Source organism: Puma concolor, chromosome D1, assembly GCF_028749965.1.
Source record: "Puma concolor isolate L17-30 chromosome D1, mPumCon1.1.hap2, whole genome shotgun sequence".
Classification (NCBI taxonomy): domain Eukaryota; kingdom Metazoa; phylum Chordata; class Mammalia; order Carnivora; family Felidae; genus Puma; species Puma concolor.
In genome coordinates, this window is record NC_141676.1 from 108,574,956 (window position 1) to 108,599,337 (window position 24,382).

At 43.4% G+C, this 24,382-nt stretch overlaps 1 long non-coding RNA gene across 1 annotated transcript in view; it reads right to left on the bottom strand.

Annotated features, from left to right (window-relative positions):
- Positions 1–24,382, bottom strand: part of LOC147576984 (uncharacterized) — a 246,943-nt gene that overhangs the window by 67,227 nt on the left and 155,334 nt on the right. The window contains exons 6-7 of the long non-coding RNA XR_015241373.1: positions 23,253–23,388; positions 18,121–18,213 (exon numbers count right to left, since the gene is read on the bottom strand). This is a non-coding gene — a long non-coding RNA (uncharacterized LOC147576984). The remainder of the gene's footprint in view (positions 1–18,120; positions 18,214–23,252; positions 23,389–24,382) is intronic.

Here is a 24,382-nt window from a genome sequence, read left to right on the forward strand (position 1 = left end):
CGTGCCATTAATGAACTCTTTTGTTCCCACAAGAATTCTGTGAAATAGCTTTGTTTCCATCTTACAGGTAAAAGAAAAATAAATAAGTAAAAAAGAAAGAAAAGAAAAGAAAAGAAAAGGAACAAAAAAAGCCCCAAATGAGGAATTTGACTCAGCAGTGAGTGAGAGCCTCAACCTGGAATCAAACCTGGGTGTTTGGCTTCTGAATCTCTGTGATGTTTCAGCACACCGGGCTGCACCCAGCCAGTGTGACCAATTCAGGTTTTATATTCTGTGCGTCCCTGCTTCTCTGTTCTAAGTTATTCGATGCTCGCTATTAAATTAAAGCGAATGAAAACAATGTAGAAAATGTGATTACAAGTGACAAAATGGAAAGCCTGTCTCATTATTTCATGGTCACAGCCAGAGCTGAAGGTTCTGGTGATGACGGCATGAAATAAACACATTAGTTGCTCAGCATGAATGCTCGAGAGAGTATTTTCATTATGGTATGGGTTTCTAAATTATTTCCCTTGGACCCATTAAGGAAGCTACAAATCATGAAACATAATTAATGGAACCCGCAAAACTCTCAAAGAAGAGCAAAAACTCTGATGACTGACATTTGTTTTAAATAAAAGGAAGTGTCTGTAATTGCAAAGCCTGAATTAAAATGCCATCAGCCGCATTAATAGAAATCAGTCCTGTTCTTCATTTTCACTAATGTTAGTGTTTATTTATTCACTAACTAACGAAGAGCTTAGGGAAGTTAACTGGGGAGGGAGTATCTAAATGAGAGTCTACGGCAAGTCTCATGGAACGTCCTCCAGCAAAGGCAATAAATGCCCTTTGGACCTAAGCTGATTGAAACAGTAAGACAGACTGTCTTGCTTCCGTTCTCTGGTGTCTGCTGTGGGCCCTGCCATTCCTGAGTCTTTCCAGAGCAGACAATGGGTGAGATAAAGTTGGGATTTTTTCACATTACATCAAAATCACTTGCAATTCATCCAAATTTTAATGAGAAAACAACTTAATTTAGTGGGAGAAAAATGAAAAACAATTTTTTAATGTACCTAGTGTGTGTAGCGGGGGAGGGGCACTGTTTAGTTACAATTATATGGTAGGGCGCCTGGGTGGCTCAGTCCTTCAAGCATCTGACTTTGGCTCAGGTCATGATCTCATGGCTGGTGAGTTTGAGCCCGCATTGGGTGAGACCTGCTTCTCTCTCTCTCTCTCTCTCAAAACAAAGAAAATAATTATTTGGTAGATTAAAAGTTTGTGTTTGTTTTTATACGAAACAGGCACACCTGAGATCATCTGAAAATTCAAAGAATTCATAAAATGTGGATGGTGTGTATATATATATATATATATATATATATATATATATATATATATGATAGCTTTTGCAATCTAGCACATGGTAGATACCTAAACATTTTTTGAATGAATGAATGAAACCACATGGGTCAGAGGACATTCTTAACAATTGACTTAACTTTGTGATTGGGTTTATGTTCGTGCCAGGTTGTCTCAGACCACTGAGGGCGTTTCCGAATCGAACGTGAATCCACAGTGACCTCAGGATGGGCTCTGGCCTGAGGCTGGGTGTATCCTGGTCTCTTCCAGATGATTCGGCCGAGGGGTTGGATAGGGCCCTCTTGGGATAGTTTCTGTCTGCTCTTAATTCCAGTCATAAACTTCAACAAGGGCAGTGCAAATGAGAGCATGAAGGATGAGGTATCAAGACCTTCTCACGGGGACATTCTGGTAAATGTGAGAATTTCTTTATGGGACAGAAGCGGACTAGGGAAAACTAGGAACAGTCCATCTAGGGACAATGTAAAAGCAAGTTCTTCTGTCTTGGAAAAAATAAAAGAGGCAATTTATATAAAAGCAGCGAACAAAGAGCCTGGAACATGGAACAGACATTTAATAAATACTAGTTCCTTTCATTTCCCTTCTTGACAAAGTAGGCTTAGAACATCTTTTTTGGTAGTGTTGTGGATGTGTGTGCATGCGTGTGTGTGCGTGTGCGTGTGTGTGTGTGTGTGTGTGTGTGTGTTTGGAGGAGGATGCTAGGTAAGGAGAGAATGAAATAACTGTATTCCCAAAATATGCATATGCGATAGGAGAATATATTGAGTATATATTTGGTGCCATCCTCACAATCGCTTCTAACCTCTACTGGGAGATTAACTAGGCAAAGCACACACACCTCTTCACTAGAAAAATTCATAAGGAAAGATATGATTCAGGCTTTGAGTGTCACAATAGACATCTGAAGATAAGAGCTTTGGGGGAAAAGACGGGAGAGGGTTGAATTGAAAGAGCCTGGATCTTCTAAATGTCAAGAGTAGGATGTTGACCTAAATATCCCGTGGTGTTGCAGAAATGATGGTAGGTCAGCACAAGTAAGTAAAGATTCCTCAACGTGGGGGACTGAGGAGCATATGAGACAAAAGTTAAGAGGAAGAGAAGTTGGTGGGCATCTCTCGCCAAAGGACAGCTTCAGGAGCTGAGCAGAGGAGGGTGATGGCTGATGAGAGCCTCCTGTACGTGCAGAGATCTGAACACAGACCTGGGAATTGAGATGTGATATAAATCTTGTGTCACCAAGATATGGAAGCAGCAGACCATCTCGGTGCTCCCAGATCCATGGGCCATAGGAAGGCACAAATGCCAGTGAGTGCAGAGGGCTGGTTGACCTGAAAGTGTCCCACGGTTGGGAGGAGAATGTGCTAAGAATTGGTACCTAAGCTTGTCATGTGGGACTGCCTTTCCTCAGCACATGCTTCCCCTGGCACATGGCCACGACTAACCTTCAAACCCACCACTCCCGGCACTCGCTATGGACGATCCATGATGCTGGATTATCTTCCAGCATTTCGAACTAACTTCAAGGAAAAGAAGCCTAAGGGGAAAAATCCTTAACTGCCTGGGTGGAATGGGGTCAAGAAATAGAAATGCCATTTAGTTATTAAAAAATAAAGACTATGTGTCTTACACACTTGAGTGTGCACAGTTTAAAATATATATATACATACATATATATATATTTATATATTTATATATATATAAAGATGTGCAAATGCATAAAAGCTGGGCGGCCCCAGTGGGGGCACATTTGAGAACAAGGAGAAAATTAGAATTTTGTTTCTTCTGGAAAAGTTAAGAGGGCACTGACATACTTTGGAGGGCTCCTGCACCATCTCAAACCAAAAACGTTTGAAAAATACTGAGTAGGTTAAATTATACATGGCGCCATTTTTAAGATAGAATATTTCTTATAGTCTCAGAGGCTGTGTTCTGACTAACATATTTCAGATAGCTCTGTTTAGCCTTTCTCATAAAGACAAAGTAAGCATGAGTGCCATACAATTCTTCTACTGAATCTGCCTCCTCATGTTTGACCTGAAACTATTTTTCTTATTCTTTGTATCAGAAACAGTTTCCCCTATGGTTTCCCAGCTTGTTTTTATTACTAGGGTCGAAACTGCTGCCGTTTTAGGCAGGAAGTCCACCTTGGGTGGGGTTTCAGAACAGAAAGGGTCCGGCAGGAGACCTCAGGGCAACAAGAGTTTCATGTGATAGAAGTGAAACACGCCCTAACCACGAACTAAAATAAAGGAAAACCACACTAGAAGATTAACATCTCTCGAAGGCCATGGGATTTCATCCAGTTAAATATTTATTCTTTTCTTTCCTATGCATTGATTTCTTCCTTTTCATGCTAGTACAAATTTCTTTCTTGCCCTTGATGTAACAATTTGAGCAAAAAGAAATCACTCTCAACCTGTCGGATGATTTCTCCAGAGGTGGTATGTGTTGGGGCGAACAGCCCTGGATTAAGAGAGGGATCAAGGTTATGCACTCAGTGTCACCACTCAGGAGATTTGGGGGCAAATTCCTCTGTGCATTCGTCTGCGCTGGCTGTCATAACAAAACACCATAGACCGGGTGGCTTAAAAAACAGAAATTAGTTTTCTCACAGTTTGGAAGCCTGGAAGTCTGAGGTGAGGGTGCCAATAGGGTTGGATTCCGCGGAGAGCCTTCTTCGGGCTTGTGGAGGCCACCTTCTTGCCATACGCTCACAGGACGGAGAGGGAGAAAGATCTCCGTCTCTCTTCCTCTACTCATAAGGCCACCAATCTTATCAGGTTAGGACCCTACCCTTATGACCTCATTTAACCATAATTACCTCCTAAAAACCCTATCTTCAAATACAGTCACACTGGGAATTAAAGCTTCAATACAGGAATTTGAGGGGGGGGCGGGTATATACTTCAGTCGATAGGACCCCGTATCTTAAGTTTCTTAATCTAAAATAAGCTCGAAAGGTAAAAGAGCAAATGAGACCATTAAGACACATGAAAGTTCTTTGCAAATGATCAAATCCTAAGCAAATGGAAGATATCAATTAATAAAAACAATAATATTGAAGAAAAACACCATCAGTAGAAAGGCTGATGTATTTCTGACTTCTGAGTTGCATACAAACATTTGAAAAATCCCTTAACCATGTATGTACCTCAGTCCAGGCAAATTGGAACAGCAATGTCCTGAAATAGACTATCTAAATGAATGTGTAATCATTTGAACCGATAATGAAATATTTGTTCTTGTCTAAGCAATTAACTTCAGGATACCTAATAATTGCCTCTTACATCCCTTCTAAGTTGCATCCCATGTGTGAATATCGAATCACTATCCTAATAACGTTTAAATATCACTCATCACCCTAGTCAACATATCTACATCTGAAAACCTTCTGCAGAGGCCTCCACTTGCACCGAGTGTCTGATTTCTGTAAATAATACCAAAAAGTTAAGGCTTTGCCATTTTAATCTCCTTAACTATTATTTATTATTTTTGAATACCGGCAATATAACCAGGGCCGTGTAAAATAAGAGAAAAATATTACCCCAGCATGGAGACTTATCATGTAATCAGAAGAGCAAACGATTCAAATAGGTTTGAAGGATGGTTGTAAGACTTGGTAGCTTTCCTTCTTTAGGGTGTTGGCTATTTTTAAACCTGTTTCACCATGGTGCCTTTAGCAACTATTACTGTGATCACACAGGGCACATGCTACTTTTGAAAAGCTATATTCAGACTGACTTCCTGTTTCTGTGTTAGTCAGTATGGTAACGGGACAGATATTTTTCTCAAAGAAAGGGTCTCCCCTTCCATTGGAACCCACGGGAACAGTTCCTCCACAGGCATAGGACATCCTGAAGTCTCATTCTATAGAGATGACTGACCATATTTACAACAACAATAATAATAAACAGTAAAAGACAGTAGTTTTTAAGCTGAAGTTCATGAACGGCTTTATGGGATCTGTAAATTCCATGTAAGGTGGATCTCAATGGTCTCTCAAAAGGTCTTTGCTTAAAAATGTTGGGGGTGCCTGAGTGGCTTAGTTGGTTAAGTGTCCGACTCCTGATTTCAGCTAAAGTCATGATCTCATGATTCATGAGATCGAGCCCCCTGTTGGACTCTACTGGCTTCAGCATGGAGCCTGCTGCCGATTCTCTCTCTCCCTCTCTCTCTCTGCCCCTCCTTTGCTCATGACCTCTCTCTCAAAATAAATAAATAAACATTTAAAAAATCAATAATGAAAAGGTTTGAAGTCACAGAAATAAATATCAGTTAATTGCATGCTTTTTAAGTTAAGAAGTCAAGAACACAGTTAAGAAGTGCGTGCTTCTTATCCAGATGGCTAACAGACACGTGCAAAGATGCTCAACATCACTCATCATCAGGGAAATGCAAATCAAAACCACAATGAGATATCACCTCACACCTGTCAGAGTGGCTAACATTAACAACTTGGGAAACAACAGATGTTGACGAGGATGTGGAGAAAGAGGATCTTTCTGGCACTGGTGGTGGGAACACAAACTGGGGCAGCCACTCTGGAAAACAGTATGGATGTCCCTCAAAAAATTGAAAATAGAACTACCCTATGACCCAGCAATTGCACTACTAGGTATTTATCCAAATGATACAAAATTGCTGATTCAAAGGGGCCCAGGCACCCCAATGTTTATAGCAGCACTATCAATAATAGCCAAATTATGGAACGAGCCCAAATGTCTATTGACTGATGAATGGATAAAGAAGATGTGGTTTATATATACAATGGAATACTACTCGGCAGCGAAAAAGAATGAAATCTTGCCAGTTCCAACAATGTGGATGGAACTGGTGGGTATTAGGCTAAGTGAAATTAGTCAGAGAAAGACAGCTATCCTATGACTTCACTCATATGTGGAACTTGAGAAACTCAATAGGTGAATATAGGGGAAGGGAAGGAAAAATAAGATAAAAACAGAGAGGGAAGCAAACCATAAGAGACTCTTAAATACAGAGAACAAACTGAGGGTTGCTGGAGGGAGGTGGGTGGGGGAGGGGTTAAATGGGTGGCAGGCATTAAGGAGGACACTTTTTGGGATGAGCACTCCTATGTGAGAGATGAATCGCTGCGTTCTACTCCTGAAGCCAAGACTGTACTGTATGGTAACTAACTTGAATTCAAAGAAAAAAAGAGTGCATACCTCTTTCCCATAGGACTTTCTTTAATATATTGTTAATGGTAATATCAAAAAAGAAAACTATAGCATACTCTTATGATGGGTAAGGCACTATGCTTAATGCCACGGAGAACACAAATATAAACAAAGCCTGCGGCCCCTACATCCTCCAGGGTCATACAATCTTATAGAAGAGTAAAGAAATTTATAAAAACAGGGTGCCTGGGTGGCTCAGTCAGTCAGGTGTTTGACTTCGGTTTAGGTCATGGGTTCATGTCCTGTGTCAGGTTCTGTGAAGACAGCTCAGAGCCTGGAGCCTGTTTCAGATTCTGTGTCTCCCACGCTCTCTGCCCCTCCCCCGCTCATGCTCTTTCTGTCCCTCAAAAACCAATAAATTAAAAAAAAATTATTTCAGAATGTATGAAAACAACAGTAAAACAAGGCAGACTGTGATAAAGGCCATAGAGTAGGCATAAAAGAATTCTTAAGGAACCTGTCAAAGACATTAACACTCCCTGGAAGAAGTTGTATTTGGACGGGGCTTTGAAAAGTAAATAAAATTTCACCAGGTATAATTTGGGGAAGAACATTCTTAGCAGGAGGAGGAGCTTCAGTAAATGTGGGGAAGGGAAAGCATGAGGTGTGTTCAGACCGCAGATCTGGGGGGCAGTGGGAAATAGCATGGCCAATTCTTGGGTATTTTGGGTCAGGGAGTGTGTCAAAACGTCATTTAGATGGGAGAAAAGTAAATGAAAAGTCCGTAGCAATAGTCCAGCTCAAAAAGGAATGATGCCTGAAGTCAGACATTATCCTTGGGAAAGGACAGCGGAGTGAGGATGCATGTTGTATGCAGGTTCCAGCATTGAATATGTAAGAGAATCATGAGGCAGAGACGGGAACCAGAAATAGGTGATGCTAAACATATTAGAGGCTATTGCGTTGGGAGTGTAGTTTTTATGGAGTTGAATTTGTCCCCGTAGGTACAGAATGGTCAGTGTTTTGATAATTCACCCCTGTCTGTAACCTCGATAGACTGTTCATGAACCCTTTCACTGTAGGTGTGATGGAATTCTCTTGCTGCTTAGAAAGAAGACACTGGTATTAATGATCTCCTAGTGGACTTGAGAAGATATATATGCATTAAGACACAAGGTGAAGTTTAGCTCTTCAGCAGAAGTCAGTGACGGTCACCAAAATGGGTGAGGAGGAAGAAAAGGAGGGTTCAGGCAATAATAATGCTTAAAATCACTGGTTCATGGTGACCCAGCAAAGCCTTCAGAGGCAAGTTTGTTGGGATCTCCAAGATTGGAAGCCGGTGATCTTGTTGAGGGAGGCTGTGTGAGAGAGGAGAGAGAGAGGAGGAAGGTCCTTTGGAGGATACACCTCAGAGAGGAGGAAGGAAGTTTCGAGGCAATGAAAGCGGCCTGAGAAGGTAACAGGAAGGTAGAGGGGAACCGGGAGAGAGTCACATCATGGAAGCAAAGGTGCAAGAAGGAAATGGTGGTCATCGGGGTGTGCGATATTGAGAGAGACTGAGAAACACGTGGTCCAAGGAGAGGCCATCGGATTTGACATTGGCACTTTGCTCAAGACCTCAAGGAAAGCAGTTTTAATAGAGTGGTGGCTGGAAGAGACACTTAAGGGAAGTGGGGAGAGACCCTCACCGAGGATGTGGAAAAGGGAGCACTGCACACACCTAGGGGAGGTGTCGTGGCAACTGCACGCTTGAGACGGTCAAAGGGAAAGAGGAGCAGAGACTCTGAGAGCAGGAAAGGGAAGGAGAGAGAGGACTGTGGAGAGACAGCAGAGAGCGGAAGAAATAAAACTGAAGAGAGAGTGGGAGAGGAGGAAAAGAATAAAAATGTAGAGAAATTCTTACATGGGGATAAAGGCCCATAATATCATGATTACTTACATTTATCTTCATGTGAAATTTGTCCTTTTGTAGAAAGTAGGTTTAGCGTCAGAAACGTAAAGGAATGCAAAGAATCAGAAGAGCCACTAAATACGCCATCGCACGGACAGCAATTCCCAAGTACTGGGGAGTATTCACTGAGCTTTCGGGAGTATAGATTTGCAGTGTCTCCAACTATCCCAGTCTCTGGATCTCCTCTGTCACTACTCAGCAGCCAGGGAGCCAGAGTGCTAACAGACAGAGGGAGTGCCTCCCTGGTCGGGGATGAAAACTGGGTGGGGGGGGTGTGCTGGCAGAAAATCAAGCAGCATGAGGTCTATTGGGTCTGCCTGGAACAGAGAGGAACATGAAGCCAGAATGCACTGATTATTTCATGTGGATTGGTCCCGTGTCTTAAGCTTGACTGTAAACTTCTGCAGGTGGTGTTGTACAGGGGTTAACGGCACATGTTTTGGGGACACCTGGGTGGCTCAGTTGGTTAAGCATCTCTTGATTTCAGCTCAGGTCACGATCTTGCAGTTCGTGTGTTTGAGCCCTGCGTCGGGCTCTGCACTGACCGTGTAGAGCCCACTTGGGGTTCTCTCTCTCTCTCTCTCTCTCTCTCTGCCCCCCCCCAATAAATTTAAAAACTTAAAAAAAAGAGCACATGTTTTGGGGTGAGGACAGAGCTGGCTGAGAATTGTAAAACCCTGAGGGAGACTTGTAAAATGCTGGCCTTTGGAACGCCCAACCCTGCCCCCAGGAGGTGGCATTTTTGGATACTCATGAGTAAGAACCGATGATCAAAACACATTTGCTTCTTGTCTGCTGCTCCGGAAAAAAATCAGTCTGACAATATTCCAAAGAAAATAAATATAATAGTAATAAGACTTCTATTAATATACTTGAGAAGCATATGTTATAAAACTGAGGAAGCATCTTTACTGTTACTGTTGAAAGTCTAACTGAATGTAGATATGTATTTTCCCCTTCATAATAAAGCATTCAACTTGAATTCATAAGAATTAAAACTTTTTCATGTTTAGATTAGTGCCATAGCAGAACTGCTGTGTCTTTCCAATATTAATTACCAAGCATATTAAAGAGAAAAAAATGCCACCTCCTTAAAAACCCACATTGCAGTCTGAATGACTCTATAATACACATTTTTAATTGGAAAATACATAGCTTCTCTTTGCTCAAGGAACTGTACTCATAATTTGTGTTGTGCTGTTTTGTACCCTAAAGCTAAAAATTAATAGGGAAAAAAATTGAGAGCAAAGAGGTTAATGTCTAGTTTATTGAAGGAATGGCTTATTCCTTTCATGAGAATAATTGACATCAAAGGCCACTAATCTCAATATTAAATAGCAAAGAGATAAAACAGTGACCCCAACACAAAACTAATTTTTCTTGCCCCAAACTCAAATACCTGTGATCAGTCTGAAAGAAAACAAAGTGCTCATCAATATCTTATCTCAGAAGTATAAAATAATTAACTTTTCTTCATCTGAAAACATTTTTACTTTTTTCTGTTTATTTTGAGAAAAAGAGAGAGAGAGAGAGAGAGAGAGAGAGTGTGTGTGTGTGTGTGTGTGCGCGCGCGCACATGCAAGTGGACAGTCAGCACAGAGCCTGATGCGGGCTCGAACTCACGAACTTCGAGATCATGACTTGAGGCGAAATCAAGAGTCAGATGCTCAACCGACTAAGCCACCCAGGTGCCCTTTATTTATTTTCTTTTTAAAAATACTGTTGGGGCGCCTGGGTGGCGCAGTCGGTTAAGCGTCCGACTTCAGCCAGGTCACAATCTCGCGGTCCGTGAGTTCGAGCCCCGCGTCAGGCTCTGGGCTGATGGCTCGGAGCCTGGAGCCTGTTTCCGATTCTGTGTCTCCCTCTCTCTCTGCCCCTCCCCCGTTCATGCTCTGTCTCTCTCTGTCCCAAAAATAAATAAAAAACGTTAAAAAAAATTTAAAAAAATAATAAAAATACTGTTATGGTGGTATGTTTGCATATAATAAAATGCAAATAAAACACATTGTAAGCATATCATTTGATAAGTTTTGGAAAATGTAGGTACCCGTGCAATCACCACCACAATCTTGATACAGAATATTTCCATCACACCAAAATGTCCCTGGTCTAACTGCAGCTAATTCCCCACCGACCCCCTGCCCAGAACAAGCTCTGTTCTGCTATCTGATAGACTGTTGGTTTTGCCTGATCTAGAATTTCACATAAAGGGAATCATACAGAACGTATTCTTTTTTCTGGCTTCTCTCACTAAGTATATTATTATTGCATTTATCAGTAATTCATTTCTTTTTTTTTTTATTGCTAAGTAGTGTTCCATTGTATAGTTATATCAAAATTTGTTTACCCATTAATCTGTTCAGAGGATACTTGAGCTATTTCCAGATTGGGACAATTATGAATCAACTGTGCTGAACATTTGAATCCAACTTGTTCAGGGCACACATGTTTTCTTTACTCATGGGTAAATTCCCGAGTGAAATTAACAGTACCATTGTTACATTCCACCTAAATAGAAAGTTCCAGTGGTTCTACATTTTTGCTAATGTCACTAATGATGTCTTCTTTGTGTTGTGATTTTTTTTTTTTTTTTTTTTTTTTTTTTTTTTTTTTTTACTTTGAGTTCACAGGAGTTCTTTGAGATCCAAGTTTTGGGGAAGGGATTCTAGAGAGAGGATTTGTGGTTTCTCTTTCTAGTTGAATCAGACTGCTTATCCAATATCCTTGCATCAGAAATCTCCAGATGCTCCAGTTTTTGTTCTTCTGAGGCTGTTCACACTTCCCTGATTTTCTAAGCTGTGATGGAAGTTCTACTCTGTGGACCCACGTCCCTGTTCATTCCTACTCACAATTACCAGAGGCACTGAGTGAGTTTTTACCTCTTACAACTAGGTGAACCTAAGGAAATCTCCTGAATTGTAAGTGGGTGTGGAATACAGGTGCCAGGAAAGAAATCTAGAGGAAAGAAATCTAGAGGTTCGTCCTTAATCTGTCACATGACCTTGGAGCGTCCACGTCCACCTTTATCTGGAAGAAACAGGTCCTTCTTCCAGGGCCCACGCAAGTATACTGTGGAGTTACTTTGTTGCAAACCCAGAAAACCCTGCTATGCACCAGCCTGGCAGCGTGGCGTCAGGCTCCACATGGCTGATCCCGGAGCCAATCAGACTCGAAGTCAGAGCAAGAGGGACGGGGGAGTTGCGTTGGAAATTCCACATGCAGGATCAGTGATGCAAACGCAGCAATATCCAGCTTGCAGTGCCAGTTTCTGGTTGTGTGAAATTTAGGGAAATGTCTTTCTCCATTAAGCAGATAGAATACCGTACTGAAGAAACACGGCTTTTGTGTTCAGTGTCTGCCAGTAGGGTGTGTGAGTCCCAGCACTTGGTGCTGTTGACTCTTGGCTGTGTCTCAGCTCACAGGGTAAAAACAGGTACACCCTTTTCCAATTTCTAGTGCTTATTTATTTACCTGGTAACATCCTGGGCTTTGGGGATGGTTGGCTCATTGATTAATCACTGCCTTAAGCAACTAATTTTTTTTCCTAGTTCAAAGGTTTTTCACATTTGAAAGGTTGGGCCTGCATAGTAACTCATCACATGTCAGTGGTTTACAAGTACGTTTTGTACTTGTAGGTTCATTGGCCTGGAGTTTAGAATTACAAATTTAGTCGCAACCGTGCATTCCACAGTCTGGCTATCGGCAGGGAACACTGGGAAGTACGGGCCTCAGCATGCACAAGTGCATATCTGCAATGCATTTGCGTGTCTCTACAGAAGGAAGGTGAATCAGAAAGAAATGACAAATGGAATTATAGGTAATATTTTCCCTCGCTGCTATGTTCTAAACATCTACATACAGTCATACTGTAGGATTACTTAGAGAGAACTGGGGATTTTTTTTTAATACACTGTTTTGTTTAGAACAGCTGTAGTTCACAGCAAAATCGAACAGAAGGTAGAGCTTTCCCCTGACCCCACACATGCATAGCTTCCCCTAGGGTCGACATCCTAGCACAAGAGGGGTACATTTGTTACAACCCATGAATCTCCAGGGACACATCGTTATCACCCGAAGTCCATGGTTTACATGAAGGTCACTCTTGTAGTACCGTCTATTAGTCTGAACAAATGTATAAGATGTATCTATCACTATGGTATTATATACAGAGTATTTTTACTGCCTTAAAAATCCTTTGTGCTCCATCTATTCAACACCCCCTCCTCCCTAACCCCTGGCAATCACTGATCCTTTAGCCGTCTGCATAGTTTTGCCTTTTCTGGAATATCACACGGTATGTAGCCTTTTCAGATTGGCTTCCTTTGCTTTATAAAATGTTCCTCCATGTCTTTTCATGGCTCATTTCTTTTTAGTGCTGAATGATATTCCATTGTCTAGATGTACCACAGTTTAACTGGGGGGGGGGTTAGAAAAATGTTACTCTTTGGGGTATTTAGGAGGTAATCACATTTAGGAGGCAAACCACAGTTTAACTGGGGGATTTTTTTTTTAATTTTTTTTCCAACGTTTATTTATTTTTGGGACAGAGAGAGACAGAGCATGGACGGGGGAGGGGCAGAGAGAGAGGGAGACACAGAATCGGAAACAGGCTCCAGGCTCTGAGCCATCAGCCCAGAGCCCGACGCGGGGCTCGAACTCCCTGACCGCGAGATCGTGACCTGGCTGAAGTCGGACGCTTAACCAACTGCGCCACCCAGGCGCCCCTAACTGGGGGATTTTTAAAAAGATGTTGCTCTTTGGGGGTGTTTAGGAGGTAAACACGTAATCAAGTGGTATTAAAGAGCCCCTTAAAGTGGAAACAGGAAATGAAAAACCCAAGATAGTTGTGGGAATGGAAAAGAGACTGCATAACCTCAATCAATACATGTTTGAACTGAACATAAAGAGGGCTGTTTCCTGGAATAAAACTTGTGTGCAGGGAGTCAAAGCAACCTGGGCCACAATGAACCATATTAGTTGTCACTTTCCCTATCAGAAGATGATTGCCTCCCAGTCATTCGGTATCCTTACAACTCGTCTCATTAAATGGGTCAGCCAGTGGTTTAGGGGAAAACTTGGCAAGAGGTCAGAGAAAAGCTGTTTCTCTGTGCCTGGTCTGTAAATAAACACAGGTATCTCCCACTTATTGGAAGTTCAAGGTACTTGAACATCGCTTTTACAAAAGACCTACATTAGTGCCTGTCTGCACTGACGAAAAGAATCCAAAGAGGACTTTCACTTTTCTCAAAAAAAAAAAAAAAAAAAAGCGACGAATGAAAAGAGCATTGGGCATTTGTTTTGCGGTGGGTCATTACAGAGACAACATGTACTCTGAGCAGCAAGAGTGGTCCCACCAAGCTCCTTCCCCAGGAACTCAGCTCAACATCTTGGTACCAAGGCTTCACAGCTGTGAACTTTTGTCTGTGAGCACCTGTGATTTATCTTGACTTATTTTGTCCGTCCGTTAGCTGGATGTGTCCTAAGATATCAGAGAAACCTAAAAGAGGTTATTACTGTGTGGTCTGGGAATGCTCAAGAATGCTCAAAAATGTTTCCATGTAAATTAATGGTCATTGCTTTGCTGTTTTACATCCTTTCAATAAGGAAAGCTTTTGAAAGAACGTTCTACTTACGGATGGCGGGGACAACCTGTACTTATTTTTATAAAGCGGTTAGTGAAAAATTCATTCTTTTTTTAAAAAATGTTTTTATTTACTTTTGAGACAGAGAGAGACAGAGCATGAGCAGGGGAGGGGCAGAGAGAGGGAGACAGAATCTGAAACAGGCTCCAGGCTCCGAGCTGTCAGCGCAGAGCCCGGCGTGGGGCTTGAACTCACAGACCGTGAGATCATGACCTGAGCTGAAGTCAGACGCTTAACCGACTGAGCCACCCAAGCACTCTGAAAAATTCACATTCTAAGAGGCACTCTTAAATCAAAAGTCTTTCCACAAAATTCTGAACATTTTCTACCCCAGCGAATCCTATTATCCCAATACCTATTCTTCAGCCTTCTGCTGGTGAAGCTTTCCTTCTTGAATTGTTTCAAAAGCCCCAATAGTGTCTTAAGTGGGGTGGATAAAGAGTTTCTTTCAAGGTGAAACTCTGAGGACTGAGCGGGCTACAGGTTTTGGGCTCTATTTACTTTAAGAAGAGATGACCCACCCTTATGAGACGACTGGCAGTGTTGACATCCAACCAGAAGCTTTCATTTTTTTTTGATTTGGGGCCCGAGGATTAGCCTTTTTCTGGTTTCAGAAAGAAATATCACAAAGTAGCAGGTAAGCGCCATTTTCTATGACATCAAGCAACTCCACCCCCACCCCCCCATTTTGTAAATTTTTGTAATTTTTGTTCTTGAGATTATAGTAGTCCAGACATCCCGTTTTTATTTATCAATAATTGATTCATTAATTCAAGCAACACTTACTGAGCACCTACTATGTGTCAGCTACTGTTCTAGGCACTAAGGACGCAACAGTGAACTAGAAAGAAAAGAGCTGCTTTCTCATGGACTTTATCTTCTAGACGGAGAAATAAGGTATGAGCAAGTAGACCAGTTAGATAGTTTTGAGGGTGGTAAGAGTCAGGAGGGAAATACAATAACTTAATAAACTGGAGAGTCGCCAGGGGTGGGGGTTGTTTCACCTAAGGTGCTCAGGGAAGGACTTCACAGCCCTGGACAACAACAACAACAAAGTCAATTTTTCTTTAAATAAGTGATTTAAGTTTCTAGGGAGAAACAGGGTACCACTGTGGATATATACACCAACCCCCCATTCTGGCCATCAGGGATTCTCCGGCTCTCTTACCCTAAAGCGAATCTTGCCAACCAGTAAGGCCCCTGCATCCACAGGGACTTGACTGCTCCATTTTAAAAGAGTAGACCATCAGGTGTCTTAGAGATACTTAGGACATGTGGAAACATAAAATAAAGACCTCTCTCTACACTCCGAGAAGAAAAACAACCAAACAAACCCAGAAACAAATGATCCCAGAGAAAGTAGTGCTAAATGTAGTAAATAGGTACAAACTTCAAACAAACAAATGGTGGACATGTGCTGAGCTCAGGGAAGGGCATTTTTGCAGCAGGCTCAGAAAACAACTGGTTTACAGAGGAGAAGAAACACGGAGGGCTCTGCAAGGTATGTCCTTAGAATAAAGAGAGCAAGATGGAATAGATAACAGAACTAAAACTTTTAAAAATCCTGGGAAATGATTAGGGCACAAAATGCAAGGGAAAAAGGTAAGGCTCTCAGACACTCCAGTGAACAACAACAACCAAGCACCCAATCTCCCTAAGACAGTTTTAATCCCAAACTGCAGTTAACTAAATGTGCTGTGACTTTTAGAATTGACAGATATAAAGCAGGAGAATCCATTTGAACTAAATTTTAGGATTATTCTCCAAGTATCAGAGGGGTTATGGCATTACAATCTTGGAGAAAGAAGAATACTCATGGCACACTCTGCGGAGGACAAGAATTACGTGATTACAATAACATAAACACCATCAATGGGTGTTGACCTCTACAATCAGCTTGCAAAGAAATCACGAAAGACGTAACCACCGTAACTACACGAAAGAAAAGCTAGATGAAAGACTGACTACACGAAAGAAAAATTTGACAGATGTCAAGGGTGAATGGGGGAGTGGGCAGCAAAGGGAAGAGGGAATCCACTGGTGTCACCAGCTCCCAAATGGGGAGCCAAGAGGACTGTGTGTCTGGATAAGATGTGGAGGTGTTAAGTCAGAAGTTACAGACACAAACCGAGAGCAGTGATCTAATTGTATTGGGAGGCCGAGGGCAGAGGCGGTAGGATGTGGTACAAGGCACAATCATCCATCTATCACAGCAGGAAGTTACAGATAATCATTACAGATGATACGCCATGAAATGTCACATTAAGTGTACTATTTAGAGGGGCTCCTGGGTGGCTCAGTCTTTTAAGCCTCAGACTCTTGGTTTTGGCTCAGGTCCTGATCTCACGGCTTTGTGGGTTTGAGCCCCACGTTGGGCTCTGTGCTGACAGTGTGGAGCCTGCTTGGGATTCTCTCTCTCTCCCTCTCTGCCTCTCCCCCACTTGTGCTGTCTCGGTTACTCTTAGAATATATAAATAAACTTAAAAAAAAAAAGCATACTATTTAGAGATTCATGGGTAAGCACCAGAAGACTCATTTAAAAGTGGTGTCCTCTAGAAAAAGATATCACAGATGTGGATGGGTTGACCAAATAACTGGTCTTTTCCATTAGAAGCCTGTGGTGCTAAACAATTTATACATATCAAATTTGTATCCTGAGGAAATTTTTGAGCCACCTTTGCTCCCAGCCCATCAGGGGGCCCATAAATGCCTTCATCATCTGATGAGATGAGCCTATGAACCTTTCCAGCATAATGATACAAACTCTTTAATAATTTAGTTTGGGGAGGCAGGAGAGAAAGCCGCTGTTCATTGAGTAGGAGGGGAAAATCTTACCTTAATGTCTTCAGACTATCCTTTTCAGGGTATTTTTTTAGTGTAGTCAATACATATATATAACATAAAATTTGCCATCATAATCATTTTAAGTGTAGGCTGCAGTGGTATTCATTATATTCATTATGTAATGCAATCGTCACCACTGTCTAGTTCCAAAATTCTGCCCTTCAACAGAAACTCTGTACCCAGTAAACAATAACTTGCCACCAGCTTCCTCTCAGCCCCTGGCAATTTCCATCCTGCTTTCCATCTCTATGGATTTTCCCATTCTATGCACCTCATATAACGGGAATCAAACAATATCTGCCCTTTTGTATCCTGCTTATTTCACTAATCTTCAAACTACTTTTTCGCAATTTTCTGAAATATTCTTAGGCCAATGGCAGGATGCGAAAGTCATGGGAAATGTGACGGCAAAGTATTTAGCTCCATATACAATCTTGATGGCACCAGAAAAAAAAAAAAGTATCTATCCATTGGGAACAATGGCTGCTGGGTTTTCCAGACTCCAGGACCAGTGACTGAGCCCACACAGTCTCTTCCTGGGTCATTACAACAGAGAAGCACATTTTGCTAGCGTGGGGAAGAAGGTCACATGACAGCTGCTGCCTTCTGAGCAGCACTGATGCAGGACTGTTCCCAGCAAATCAGAGCCGGCAGCCAGCTTCAACGCTCAGCCCGAGTCACCTGAGAAGGGCCGGGTGGCTGCACGCATGGTTTAATAAGATGGGTCACCCAAATATGACTTGACCACACAGGTGTCAGGGGCACCCATGCCCGCGAGGGACACTGTGTTTTTGCCGGTAGAATTGCTGCCTTTTTCTCTGTTCCCCAATACTGTTGTGTTCATGCTCCGCATTTTCCTTTCTGGAACTTCTCACATGTTGCAGTGTGTTTGCAAGGAACGTGTGTATCACTTGTGCAGTGATGTTGAGTTACAACTCACCTGAAGAGATTAAACCATCTCTTGTTATTTGTATTGATCTTCTATTGCCAGCTAAAATTAGTTGCAAGGGTATAGCAATTTGTAAGAAAAGTTGAGACCGGACTGATAACTGGTGGATTATTTCCCATGCTTTCTTGAATCGCCGTCACTCTTGACAGGCAGCCTCGAAAGCAGTTATGCAGGGGGCATGGTAAATTGTCAGCATTTCATTAAAAATAAACCTCTGGATATAACAGGGTGACTACTTACCATACCCGAAAGCACAGAGAATACCAATATAGTCGCAAGAGCGTCCCCAGGGAGTTCAAGAGCAAAGCATGAATTGATCCACCTTTTCGGCATCTGCAAAGACATAGCAGGGAGAATCTTGAGCTTCTCAGAGGTGACTGTTCCTGTGAGGGAATTGTAGCTGTAATGTAGATGACAAAATGAGTTGGTGGGTGGGAGCTCTGATTTCACAAGCTACTAGACGTGAGGGATATACGAATGTGTGTGTGTGTGTGTGTGTGTTAGGGTGATGGGAGGAGAGCTTTTAGGAGAGCAGCTTTATTCTGCAAACTAGTGGGGTGTCACCTACAATGAGCCCATATAAAGAATTTTTCCGCAGGGCTGTTTTCAAGGCATTCCCATTAAAGGGAACACTCCAGGGCAGAGATAGGGATGGATGCTAAGCGCCTACAAAGCATGAAAGGAGAAGCGAGCTACAGGGTCTCAAAAAAAGGGGCCGAATTTGCGCCAGACCTGGGGCTGTACTGGTCTGTTCGCTTTCCGGAAGGGAGGTGGCAGAGAGGGATGGAGACACTAGACACAAACACGCTAAAAATGGCTTGGCTGATGGACGGGGCACAGGACCGAGGTGGGGAGCAGGCTCGACAAGCATGCCTGCGTGAAGGAGAATTCAGCCGTTATGCGTATCTGAAGCATGATGCAAGGCGTCGGTGTGCTGGCCACTTAAGATCGCTGATTTATGGGGGCGCCTGGGTGGCGCAGTCGGTTAAGCGTCCGACTTCAGCCAGGTCACGATCTCGCGCTCCGTGAGTTCGAGCCCCGCGTCGGGCTCTGGGCTGATGGCTCAGAGCCTGGAGCCTGTTTCCGATTCTGTGTCTCCCTCTCTCTCTGCCCCTCCCCCGTTCGTGCTCTGTCTCTCTCTGTCCCAAAAATAAATAAACGTTGAAAAAAAAAAAAAATTTAAAAAAAAAAATAAAAAAAAAAAGATCGCTGATTTATGGCTGGATGAAGAAGGCAAGCGAGGTCGTTCTTGGCAGGTGCTCATGCACCCTCAGAAAGCATGCATTCCCACTCTGTGTGTAAACACATTTATTCCTCTGTTCTAGTAAGAGTGAGCAAAACAGTCCAACCTGACCCTTATGTGCTGCTAGTCTCAGGAGACGTTGGTGCCGCCCCAAGGAGCAGGTGTAACCTGGGGGCAGAGCTCTCTTGGCCTTACAGGATCTGAAATGAAGGTATGGTGATCACTTGACTTTCTTTGCTGTCTTCCATCCTCACAGTTTGGGACCAGCGTCAACCACCTGCTTCCAGGCGCCTATTGTCTGGGTGGGTTTCGGGGGGATGACCATGTGATACGCCTGCCCGGGCTGGCCTGACCTACTCCGGATCGGGCCGGTATTCCTGGGGGCACGCTGTGGCTTTTCTCTTCTCTCAGACGTCACAACCAACTGATCCGGACACGTGGCAGTGCCACCTTCAGATACATGCAGAACCTCGCCACTTTTCACCCACTTCGTGGCGAACACACGCATCCTCCCCGCTGCCAGCCTGTCTTCTGCTTCTCCCCCACGGCCTCACTCAACGCCTCTGCCCAGAGCCCTCCAGCGGCCCCCACCCCACTCACAGTGAAAGCCAAGTCCCTGATACGGTGTGCAAGGAAGATCCCCCCACAACGTGACACCTCTGCTCCACTCCAGCCACGCCGGCCTCTCCGCCCTTGCGCGGACACACTGACTTTGCTCTTGCCTCTGTGCATTGCTCGCTCTGTCCCCACACTCTGGAGCCCTTGCTCCCCAATATCCACACGGCTCACTTCTTCACCTCGTTGCTCCCAGGCCCGGTTCCTTCTAGCCTCCCCCCGCCATCCCATCTAACACCTCCTCTTGCCCCCGTCCTACCCTATCTTGTCTTCCCTGCCTTCTCATTCTCTGTTGCATTAATCACCATCTGCTATACACTTTATTTATCGTATTTATAGTCTATCACCCCTGATAGAATGCAAATGCACAGGGAGCAGGGATTTCGTCTGCTGCTATAGGCCTGGTGTCTAGAATAGCATCTGGCATAGAGCAGGTCTCAATACATATTTGCTGAGTGAATAAATGAATGAATGTCTCTCATTTTCTATTCCCAGAACCAGGACCTGGGCTTGTTGTCATAAGTGTGTCCCTGATTGAGACTCTGTGTCTGAGATCCTCATCTTAACAGTATGCCCTGCCCCCGGCCCTTGATGACTTGGGGTTCTTTTCTCTTGTCACTGTCCTTTCGTGCCACCAGCACTGCAATGTCTGGGGAGCTGGGGGCAGCCGTCTTCTCCCCACCGGGGCTCTCCGCGGCTGCCTGCTGGTCTGCCTGCCACAGTCACTTGCCAGCATCTGTTTTCAGGGTACCTCGTGTCCTCGCCTACTATCACTCCTCACCACAATTCCGTGATGCCTGTAGGAAGTACAGCCTGTCCTCTGTCACCATGCTCTGCAGGGACCTGTCCTGCAGCCCTGAGGACCCACCATCACCTGTCTAAGTAACACGTCCAGTTCGGAGTACAACATATGGTCACAGTTTCTTTTCCTATCCACATTAAGTGGCTGAGCCCCCGTCTTGCCTTTGATGAGAGATGTTTCTTTCACCTTTGGGATCCTTGTCCCATGATCACAAGAATCTCAGGGTCCTACTCAATCCTAAGATTTATATCGAGAAGGGAAACCCAGAAATCTATCCGGTCCACTGGGGAGTCCTGGGTTGTCGTCACCTGCCACATGGTGTCACTGTTGAAATATTGAAAGCCTGGAAGCTGGTGCTGCCCTTGTCTGCTTGCAGGAGGGCTGCTGAAGTAGTGACGTGCCACCACTGATACAGGGAAATTCAGGAGCCTGGGTCCATCCAGTTATCCAGTGAACAAAGATGCTTCAGGAACAGGGCAATGTGGCTGCCCGCTCTGGGTGAAGGGCTGGAAGAGGAAGTCCAGCCCTCCCAGTTCCTCCGAGCTGCTGTCACTGAGCACCGATGTGGGCCTGGGCTCTGTGGGAGCTGGCTGGTTAATTCATGCATGTATCCACCCGGATGCAGACCTGTGCACGCTTCCCCCCAGACCTATCAAAGGGGTGAGTTCCTAAGAAGTCTTCAGCGGACTCCTGTCCTGTCTGGGATCAGGCTCTTCCCTAAACCCCAAGTTCTGATCCTGAGAGTACAAGAAATCCTTCTCTTGCCTTGATCCAAACAGAGCCTGCCCCATTTTGTATCTCAGAAAGAATGACATTTCTTTTAAAGAAAAAGAAAATCATCTGATTACCCATACAGTGAGACTCATGTTTTAGGTACTTGCCTCCCCCAATTAGATGTGTATACTTTTAGACTGCCTAATACTTCCTGGTCTTTTGTTCCGCCGCTATCATGAGATACAACAGAGCTTGACTTTGATGGAAAAAGAAACCCAAAGAGAGCAGAGAACTTTACAAGAAGGATGCTACAGGGAGAGAGACCAAGGAGACTCATTTCCTCACTAGCAGGAAAAATAATCCTGGTAATAGTTACCATCCATGGAGCGACGACTATGTGCCTGGCACTTTGGGCAACACTATCTCACTCAACCCTTATAACAATCCTGAAAGAGAAACATTATTAGCAGACAGGTAGAGAAGAGAAAGGTGAGATGCGGACAAGCAAAGTCCAAGCATAAAGCCAGAGATGATGCAGCAGGCTCAGGATTTAGATTTAAGTATTCCGGACTCTAAAGCTTGGACTCTTTCCAATGTACTACACTTCCTCGGTAGCAACTGAGTAACTGCTGAGTGTCTTGGCCCTTGACTACTGAGGGTACACACGAGGTACACACATGACTGATCACTCCCAGACTTGACTGCTACAGAAACTGTTCACCTACCACACAAAGTCGTCCCGTCCTTTTGGTTCTGGGAGTGTCCGCTTAAGTCAGTATCTCCTTTCCCTTTTGAAATTCTGTTTCAACTCTTGTTTTCAGTGCCGAATGATAGTTTTCTGATCTGCTCCTTCCTCTCCTAGATGCGGGAAAGGAGGGAGCGCCCAGCTACCTGGACTTTTGGAGCCCGAAGACCCTCTGAGGTACCTTGGAGCACACAATTGTCCTTATTGCCAGGTGACTCTGGTGCCTCCAATAAAGGTGAGGATGGTTCTTTCCTGATGTGTGATCAGAGTTCTGGGCCTTGGAATTGTCGAGCAAGGCGCAATTCTTTTTCTCTCTTTGGAGTTTAAATGACCCCTGTAATTGATAGGTGTTGTAGTCACAAAATGGACTTTGGAGGTGCAGACAATAAAAGGCTGCTACCTTGGAAAACAGTGAGAACTTCTCTCACTCGGTGTTGGCTTCATCTCACGGTTGATCATTTTGCAGGGTTCTCTTGCCCAAGAGTTTTCTTATGACTCAGAAAAATCCCCTAGGCTCTTGCAATCCATTTGAGGTCATTAAAATGCTTGAGTGAACTAAGTTCCTCTCTGTTTAAGAGAAACTTATGTAGGAGGTGTGTCTGGTTACAGGCCTCAAACTGCCATAGGAATTATCTCAGAAGAGGAGCATTTCCATTTCCTAGTGCCTTCACATGAGCATATTCAAGGAGTCCCAATCCTCTTGTAGGTTAGCATCTTTTCTTGAGTTGTCTTTCAAGGATTTCTACGTAGGAACTACATGATCATGTATTTGTGTTTCCAATGTCTCCGAGCACATCCCAGAGAAGGAGGGGTGTCTCCAAATGGGGAAAAGTGAACAAAATGTCATAACCCTTTAAGTAGAACACTTACCATACAAAGATTTTTTGGTTCGTTTTCTTTCTGAAATGCGGGTAGGAAAAGAAATGACAGAGAGTTTGAGGTTCTTAATCTTAGAGCTTCTCCCTACACTCGGGGCTCCTTCTGCCCAAGGATCTCAATTTTACCGAAAACTTAAAGGCATGAAAAACTTCGCCTGACGTGGGAGGGCATCATCAATGTTATGGCAATGGCTGTAACTGTCTCCATACTTAGTTATGTGAATCTTACTCCTGTTCCTGACTCTACCAATGCATACGTTTTGGTTTACCTCTATTTGAGGATAATGGTGTAGAACCAAAACATTTTTCATCTACGAAATGGATTTCACTTGAAATATGTACTCATTAATTTTCCCAATAATGTGTAGGTCATACCATTAATTACCGAACGTCATGGGATGTCTTGCATTGGAGACAGCAGGCATATCTGTCAGGTGCTTGTTATTAATTTCTGAGGAGTTTTTCTTCAATCTTGTCAATAAGCCACCGTGAACTTTCCTTCTTGACGATCCTAGAAGGGAAAGCAGACATTTGTGGATTTGGTGTTAGGAATCAGATATGAGAGTTTCTCCAATCTACTTTTTACAGTATGTTTGAAGTAAAATTAACAGAACAAAGCGGCTCGCTAATATAAATGAGAGCTGCCAGCATTCCAATTTCTGGTTAAAATTCAAAGAACTAAAGTATTTCACAAAGGCAATGGAATCTATTCCAAAGTAATAAAAATAAATTCCTCTCTAAAGAATAAGAACCTTAAGTATCTGTGATGCTTCCTGAAACTCTGGAATAGAGTCTACAAGATTCTATCAGGCATCACAAACTCAAATGTCTCCAGGGCCAGGTCAGTGATGTTAATTTTGGAGGACCATCTTGGTCTGCAGAATGCTCATATTATTGAGAGGGGGCAGCTCTTCCCAGGTGTTTCCATTTGGAAATGGGGACCTGGTCTTCTCAGAACTTTCATGTCTTCGAGAGAAGCTCTAAGTCCAGATTTGTAGGAGAAAGTTCCTGTACCCTTGACCTGGACTTTCACAGGCTGTTTTATTTCATCTCAGATATTATCTCTACGTCTCAAACAGCTTTTACCAGGGAAACAATAGCACCTGACATCTGGCCGCATGAGTCAATGGTACAAATTTCCCTAAGGATAGTCAAGGGAAGGGAAATATCACATTATTCAATGATTTGATATATATATATATACATATAAATACATATATATATGTGTATATATATGTATGTATGTATGTATATATATATATACATACATATATATATATATATATATATATATATATATATATATATATGAAGACAAGCTCTTTTAAAAACAATCTACCGGGGCGCCTGGGTGGCGCAGTCGGTTAAGCGTCCGACTTCAGCCAGGTCACGATCTCGCGGTCCGTGAGTTCGAGCCCCGCGTCAGGCTCTGGGCTGATGGCTCGGAGCCTGGAGCCTGTTTCTGATTCTGTGTCTCCCTCTCTCTCTGCCCCTCCCCCGTTAAT